The 9,126-nt window shown below is 35.1% G+C and overlaps 1 pseudogene; it reads left to right on the forward strand.

The window, feature by feature from the left end:
• Positions 1 to 9,126, forward strand: part of LOC106457920 — a 119,963-nt pseudogene that overhangs the window by 93,325 nt on the left and 17,512 nt on the right.

The following is a 9,126-nucleotide window of genomic DNA, read 5'->3' on the forward strand; positions in this document are numbered from 1 at the left end:
TTACAAAATTACAAGACAATTGCCAAAGTACTTATAGCTTTTTAGTAGGTCATTGACCTGTATGTTATATATCTATATATAAACCACAATAATATCTGTCTGTTATCTAACTATAATTACGTTGCTGGGTCAATCTGAATCTAACTTTATGGAATGACAGTTTGCACTTGGAACAAGGAGTATGTTATTGGAGGAATCACAACCCCTACACTCTATTATTGCTGTTACTTAACATTTATTATCTTTGACACAAGTTAGTGTTAACTACATTCATAGATGGTGCCATGTCCTTACACCAAAAAAACTTTTTTAAATTTTTTATAAAACAACATATGGACAATGTTGGGGGAGGACACACAAATGTTTTATATATCTCAGAGAATGTGCTAAAACTATAGAGGAATGCAATGAAAAAAAAGGCCACCACTATTTCAATAATACATAAACTCAGCTGAAGTTTCTACTTCAACAGCCACAATAAGGCTGATATGAAGAGCCATTTTTTGAGTCGTACACACTTCCCTCTTTGGCTCATGACCATTCAACTTGGGCCTCTAAAACACTCCTGTGGCCGATGACTGTCAAGTAATTAATCATGTGAAACACTGTGAAAAAACATTAAGAGCTTGGTGTTGAAAGCAAGTAACAGAAAGCACCCCTACCATCACTATTTTGACTGCTACCTCTTCCTACAAAGTCACCCTGACCATCGCACAATGTATACATAGTAAATTCTTAAAGCTTATACAAAACTTTTGGGGAGGTAATAATGAATACAGGAATAATAAGTTATAAATAAATTGTGTGAAAGTTAGGAGTTTTGTGTTATTTATCAAAGCATTCACCCCAACATTTTTTTAAGTTCATAACTTGGACAAAGGATGAGTACCTCAGCTTGTTCAAAATAAATATAATTTTACATACTACATAACTTTGATTTATAAATAAGTATGAAGCTAGATATAGAATTTATTTCATAAGTTTCAGTAATGAAATAATAAAAATTCAAAAATACTTTGTTTACCTTTATCATATATTTGTTTTAACACATTGATTTGTAGCTGTAAAATATGTATGTATCCCAACAACTAAGAACATCAAATATAGATTGATGTATGTATAAAAATAGTGAAAGTCCATCAATTTACATTTCAGATATAAATATAATCAAAAAGTCTGCAAGTTTTTAGAAAGAATGAAAAACTTGACAATCTTTTTGGGAGTAATATGTTTATTTTATATATTAACACCTCAAGCATTTTATAAATAGAAAATTGCCTCTTATCATTGATACTGATATGGTATCTTACCTCTTTTAACATGTATAGCTATTCTCGTTCAGTGCTGCATACCACAATTAAAGTCATTCACAGCATCTTTGCATGTAAATTGTCATGTGAGAACCCTCCACCAATAGGAGCAAGGTGCACCCCTTTGATGCATCTGACTATTCGATTCTGTCAAACTAACATTTCTCATTAGGCAGTTTCTTTGTGCAGATGTTCTCAGTTGTGAACTTTTCATGTGTTGATCTCTTTTCTTTTGCAAAGTAGTGCTATACCATTTGTTATTATTTAGCTACAGTTGGTTCTCTGTAATTGATTTTGCCATAATAATTTATTTTGTTAGTTAATTTTTATTCATCTTTTTAAATTTTTCATAGTCTCCTATGAATTCTTAAGCTCGCATTATGACCTCTGATACTATTCACACTGCTTTGAATGTCGTTACACAGGCTTTAGTTTGGGGTTCTCAGCTGAGGATTTTTCAACCATTATTCATCAGGAGATTGATATATATGTGGGGTGACCGTCTTCTCTCTACAATGTTCGGGTTCCTCTATTGTCCAAACTTGTTCATGACGAAGATTTTGACAGCCTTTTTCCTCCACCACATTATGCCATGTCTTCCCAACCTTCTCCTGTGGAATCTGCCAGGCCTCCTTCAGCCTTTTTGGATGTGATTTTTCATCTTTCCCCAGTTTCTTATCATTCTGTTCCTTCTTTGTTACATAACACACCATCATTAGAATACCTTGTTTTTTCCTCTTTTACCTGACAACAGAGTACATGCTGAATATTTTATTTCTCAGTTGAGGGCTTGAGCTAGCATGCCTTGACCTTCACAGGCTTCTGATCATTATGACTTGGTTTAGCATCAGGCTGAAACCTCTTCGTGAATCCCAGCAGCTGGTGTCACTTTTGCCAGTGTGAGGGACTGACCCTGAAAATCCTATCTGTTTTTTCCAAGCCCAGTTTTCCTGACTTCATCTTACCCTTACTGCTCTCCTAAAGTACTTACCTTCTATACACCTACTTTTGGAGTCACTCCACTGATACCATTTCCACATTACCTCCACATTGGTGAAATTGTCATCCTCGGCCCTATCCTTTCACACATTGGATCTTCTTTGGAGGGATGCTGTTTTGTCCCAGGTTCCTCTCCCTTCATCATATCTTTGGGATCTGCAGATGGCCCCTTTTCTCCATTGGTCTGTCTTTTGAGATGTTTCTGAGTCTTAGGAGTCACATGTGTAATCTGTCAAACAACACTCAACCCTTTCTTATTTTGTTGCTCCTTTATCTTACCCTGCTACTGTGCCCTTTCTCACACCTGTTTCCTGTCGTTTGCCAGTTCCTATTACTAGGGGTTCGATGTTTCTTTATGTGTCTTGATGTCAGGTTCATCATTGCCAGCAGTTCCAGTGACTGGTCCAGTGGGGGCACATTTGGCTGATTTTGTTCACCTATGGCGAGAGTTCACTCCCAGTCTGTGGGTGATCCAGGTTTTGTCAGATGGACATTTTTATCCATTTCCCTTCCCCTCCTCTGTTGTCTCCTGTACTTATATCTTTCCCATTAACTTGAGATCCAACTACCTGTCAGTATCTATCTGAGGATGTGCAGACTCTTCTATCAGTGAGCCATTGCTTTCCCAACTTTTTTGTCATCTCTAAGACAACTGGAGACTAGCATTCTGTCATTGATCTGTTCTACCTTAACCAGTTTCTGGATTTTCCCCACTTTATCATGGAGTATTTTCTCACATTTTGGTGGGCTTTTTATCCAGGTCTGTAGATGACCAAGGCAGACATTCTGAATGCTTATCTCCATATTCTTATTTCTCATAAGTCCCATTGCTATCTTTCATTTGTCCACTACGGGGTTGTTTTTCAGTTTTGCACTTTGCCTTTTGGGCTTGCTTCATCACTGTATGTCTTTTGTTGGGTGGTCAAAGCCTTTGCCCGACTTATGCAAGCTTGAGGGTTGTGCTACATGGATGACTGGCTCCAGTTAACTCATTCCATACTGGAGTCTTTTCAACACACTCGTTTGCTATTGAGAGAAGCAGCCTAGCTGGTTGGATTTTCAAGATGGAGAAGTCTTTCATGATGAATACCCAATATCTTGTTCACTTAGGTGCGTTTTCAACACGTACTTCAGTTGGGCCCAGTTTTCTCCACTTCATTTCCATTCAGTGAGGCTTTCAGTTTTCCATGCCCTTTCTTCGCCCTCTTTTTTTGCATGTGAGGTTCTACCACTTTTGGGAACTTGGGCTTTTATGGAAGCCCTTATCCATGGGTTGGGCACATATGAATTCTGTTCAGTGAAAGTTGCACAACCAGTGGAATCTTGTTCAGGATCCATTGGACTCCCTAATTGCCTTTCCTCCTTCTCTTACAAACGAATTTTGTTGTTGGTTAAAACAGGACAATAAGACAATGAGGATACCACTTCCTTGGCCCTGTCAGGATTTGTATTTATTCTCCCTGGTTGGGGGCTGTGGGTCAATCATTGGGTGGCTTCCAGAGTGACACAGAACCAGGAAAGAAGGCACACTGACATAAGTGGGGTAAAGACTAGAGCAAGCAAAAAAATCAGACCCATGCCCAGATGGGCAAAGGAAGAAATGCTGGCAATAGCTGTAGTGTGAGAAGAGGTAAGTATTATTGGAACTACATTTTCAATTTAAGAAAATGTTAACTTTACTGTGGTGGGACCCAGAGGTTGATGTTGTACTCCAGCTTCTGTGCGGTGCTATCCAGATGATGATACTTTCAAGCTGGAGTGTATGTGAGTGCAACATCAACCTCTGGGACCCACGATATGAAGGTGGAGATTATGAGGCTAAACTATTAGAATGAGGTAGGATAAGGAAGCACAACTAACATGTGAGGATTTATGTTGATTGATCCAATTCTTATCCAAAACCACTTGCTGATAACTGATATCCAGGTGATGGTAGGATGAGGGATCCCAATCGGAGAGGTGAACTGCAACATGACGGATCTACTCCCTACAGGAGGTTTACTATCTGAGGCAACTGTTCCACAGTGCAAAACTAGTCCAATGTGGTTGGGATATGCTGTGATCAGCCACATTGGCACAATCCTTCCTATTGTTATTCAGAGGTTAAATTCTCAGATGACTGTTTGTGGTTGTGGATTTGTGCTCATGTGTCTTGTTTTGTAGATTGGTTGGGTACATATATCCTTCCATTCTGCTCAACTTGAGGTGAAGACAGTGCGGATCTCAGGTCAGAAGATTTATTCTCAATGCTACTTGGTTTTTGGACTGGAGTTGACCAGCCACGTATGGTCTGATGTGCCCTAGCCATTCTACACTGGAGCACATTCTTCTTTGTTTGTTTTTTCTATGTGTTCCTCCTCCTTTCAACTCGTGTATGCAACACCTCTTTCCACACTAGACAAAAAATATACCTGATACAGAAGTGGTGCAGTCTCCTTCTCCCATGTGTGTTCCTGTCCCAATGGGGGTCACACTCCCAGGATGTTCTTCAAATGCTTTTGAAGGATATTTTTCTATATCTTTTGCACCAGTACCTCCACCTGTTTAATGTGGGATTTTAGATATACATGTGAGTGAAGGTAAGATACCATACTGGAAATTATTATTTTCGTACACTGAAAATATATTTGCGACAGGTACTTACCTTTTCTCACCCTTCCTCTCCACTTAAAACCATTGCTTCCTTTCTGCCTAATCTCAAAGTGATAGTTCAGTAGAATCAAATAGAGGGAATCACAGGCTTCAGGAAGGTGTGTCATACTCTTATTGGTGGAAGGTTGTTGCATGACGATTTACATGTGAAGATACTGTAAATCAAGTTAATCGTGGTGAAAGTGGGAGTTCAAAGCTTGTGGCATGCAAAAAACCTTTTGCATATAGAGGGGCAGCACTGAAAGAGAATAGCTATATGTGTAAGAGGAAATAAGTACCTTTCGGAAATATAATTTTAGTGTAGGAAAATAATAACTTTAGTAGTATGAAAGTTTGTTTAAATGTGAGTTTGAAATTATAATAAGATTCAGAAGTAAGTTGAGTGTTATCACAACCATTGGTAACAAGCACTGTATTAGCTCAATTTGTTTTTAATAATTTTAAAATTATGATAATATGTATGTATGTATTTGACAGGATCATTCAGATAATAATGAAAAAATTCTTCAAGACTATCACAAATTAATAGAACTTGATGAACAAGACCTTGTACCTAATATGGATGCTTTTGAATGTCCAGTTTGTTTTATGATTATAGAAAAGGGAAAAGGTGTAGTGCTACGAGACTGTCTTCACTTGTTTTGCAAGTAAGGACAAAAGTTTTCTCTATCTTTGTCTTTTGACTAGCAGATAAAATATACTCAAGATTAGTTAGCTCTCGGAGACTTAATTTGTACTTATATAAAGAGTACCAACATTGCTGTATAAAGCAACATTTAACATACTTTTTTCTTAGTTAAAAATATGTTGAATAATATTTATTATACAGGGTGAGGCAAAAGTGTATACAGTTGTTTCAGTTAGAACTATTACTCTGAATTGGTTTGAATTGTCTTTATAATATATTCTATAGTACCAATTGAGTAGTTACTTATTGCTCCACCCTGTGCATAAAACCTTGGTTGACAGATTCTGATGTTTTTGCCATTTACTATAGTTGGTTTGTACTATATTACTGTTTTAATCCTACTTGGGTAAAACTTATGTTTTGTAAATTGCCAATTAAATATTAAACTACATTAAGTGGTATTTATTTTCATTAATTTTTGTGAACATTTTTGTTTACCTCTCGCACTTTATCATACTTACCTTTCTTTAAACTAATAGTTTTTGAGATTATCTGATACTTTGCTTGCTTGACTATATTTCTCTTTTTATTGGCAGCATTTTGAATTATTTATGTTACTGGTTTACTTTTGTCTTTTCTTTTCAATCTATACTATGAATTTATAATTCAATTACTCAAAAAGTAGTCATCAGTATTCATTGGATCAAAAAGATTTTGATTTTGACTTATAGTACAATGATATAGTACAATGTAGTGAAAATCACCTTGAAATCTGAAATAGTCATTTGAAGATAGCAAGGGTCAATTGGTATGGAAGTAATGTAAAAATGGTAGATAATAAAGGAAAGTTTAAATGGTCAGGATTTATAGAAAGACAAGTAAAATAAAATATTCTGTAATAGGAAGGTAATTTTAAGTAGCTATGGAGGGTGTTTATTATCCACTTAAGCTAAAAGTGCAAGTAAGGTAGCCATAAAATTTTGTCATTAAGTGCTGTCATATCTATTCATTTCCAGAGATTGTCAAGCAATAATGACATACAGTATACAAAAGTGATTGTCATCAAATGTTCTGGTTTTTGTAATTATTGGATATCTTTTTAAATAGTAACATAACATACAACATGTAGTAGTGATTTTAATCAAGTATTCTAATGTCAGACAATATGCAGAAGTAGCTATCATCAAGTGTTCCAGTATTTTGTAATTACCAGAGGTTGTCTTACTAGTGACATATGTTATTCAGAACTAACTGTTATCAAGTGTTTCAATTTTTTTAAATACAAGAGGTTGTCTAATTAGTGGTATACATTATACAGAAGTTCCTATCATCTTGTGTTTTATTTTTTGTAATTGCCAGATATTATCTGACTGGTTGCATACAACATACAGAACTGACTGTCATCAAATGTTACAGGCGGTGTTCATAATTTAGAGACTGGTGTAACACATAGACATAAAAGTGAATAGTTATGGTGATCTAATTTCAGTATTTGTCTGACTTATGCCATACAAGACAGAGAAGTGACTATCATCAAGTGTTTTTAATTTCTACATGATTGTTTGAAATATGAATGTGTTTGTGTTACATGAAAGTGAATGTGGTCAAGGGTTTTAATCTGTACAATTTTCAGAGATTGTCTGGCTGGTGCTATTCACCATACAGAAATAGCTATGGTCAAGTGTTTGTTCAGGAATGAGGAGTATTCCTGTGACAGCCAGTTACAAGACAGAGAAATTAAAGCTGTAAGTGACTGTACCTATTTATTTATAGACTAAATTGTCCTTTCTGTATGTGTACCTATAAATTGTTTATTCACCTATTTGTCAATGTTTGATAATATTTGATATACTATTCTGTATTGATATCAAGTATTATTTTTGCACTTTGATGTGGCTACACACACTCACACACACACATATGTACATACACAATTGTTTTCTGAATATAATATGCTCCCAAATATAATGCACACACTAATCTTCATAAACAAACAGTTAACTTTGTCTTATCACCATAAATAATATGCACCTAGACATTTGCAATACTGCATTCAGAAGTAACCCTTTGATTACAAGAATGTCGGAGTGTCTATATAATCTCTGATTGTGCTTTCCCCTTAATGATTACTATCTTTGTAATCATTGTTGGTAAATAAATATTGTCAAAATGTTAAAGTATCTGTAAAATTGCTAAAAGCAAATTCAGCTGCAACTAACCTTTTAAACAACAAATGTGTCAAAAATGGAATGAGTGGCTCTACTCTGGAGCATGTGCATTTTCACTGTTAGGTAACCAGATGAAACCAGACCGATTGCTTACTGCACAATGGATCAGAGAAGCCCGGAATGTCATTGATCCAGTTCTGATTCATTGTGGCTTTAGCCCTTTCACTGCTGTGCACTCTTTAAACTCCTTTCTACACATGTGATGAGGTTTTACTGAATTACATTTAAAATTTAATTAAACTACTTTATTATCAATTTATTTTAATGAAGTTAGCATTATCGTGTACATTATAATTCAAACATTTATATTATATAAGTTTAATTCCTTTATTTCAAAAGAACCCTTAAAGAAAGTTTCTTAAACTTCAGTTTTGTTGCCATGTAATACACGAGCAATCACAAATCTTAAGTTTTTGTTTCTATTACTTGAATAACAGCTCATGGTTAGGTAACGTGTATGTTGTGACTGAATTCTACTAGTATAGCATTATTTACCTGTTCTTAGTTCAAATTACTTGGAGTCAATTCAGAGATCACAAAAAAATAAATATTCTCGCACCCTAACAGTAACCATGCCCACCTTTTAATTTGGATATGTTATTTCAAGCAACATGTACGTATTTGGTGGACATGTTTATAATTAATAGTAATTTTAAAACTAGTGCACAGCATTAGCAATCGATGTGTTCGAAGGAAAACGAAGTTTGATTATAAACAAGATTACAACACTTATGATATACAACATTGTTTATTGACAAAAAGGAGACATGGATAAACGTTTCGGAATTCTATCAGATTCCATCTTCAGTATCTAAAGCAGAATAAAATGAATTTACATCAGTCTATATACATTTTCAAAGTACAGTTGCTAAATATAATGATAATTAAACAAATAAAACACTAAACAGTAATCATGGGGAGAAACTACAGCAAGAAAACACAAAAAAAAACGAAAAATCAGTAATACAAACATATTAAAAAATGTATAATTTAAATGAAGACTGCATGTTGTTCAGAGTTGGAGAGTGCTGTTTGATGTGAAGGGTTTATTTGATCAATAATTCCAGGTCAGTGTTAGACTTGCAGAGGATAAAGAAACTTGATAGTATAGGTTGATGTCCTGTTTCTTCACTGTGTTGGCATACAGAGGAAACACAGGGGTTATTCAGTTTTTTTTGCATTTTTTGTGTGTGTGTGTGTGTGTTTTCTTGCTGTAGTTTCTCCCCATGATTACTGTTTAGTGTTTTATTTGTTTAATTATCGTTATATTTAGCAATTGTACTTTGAAAAATGTATAAAGACTGATGTA

This window comes from Limulus polyphemus, unplaced genomic scaffold, assembly GCF_000517525.1.
Source record: "Limulus polyphemus unplaced genomic scaffold, Limulus_polyphemus-2.1.2 Scaffold392, whole genome shotgun sequence".
Classification (NCBI taxonomy): domain Eukaryota; kingdom Metazoa; phylum Arthropoda; class Merostomata; order Xiphosura; family Limulidae; genus Limulus; species Limulus polyphemus.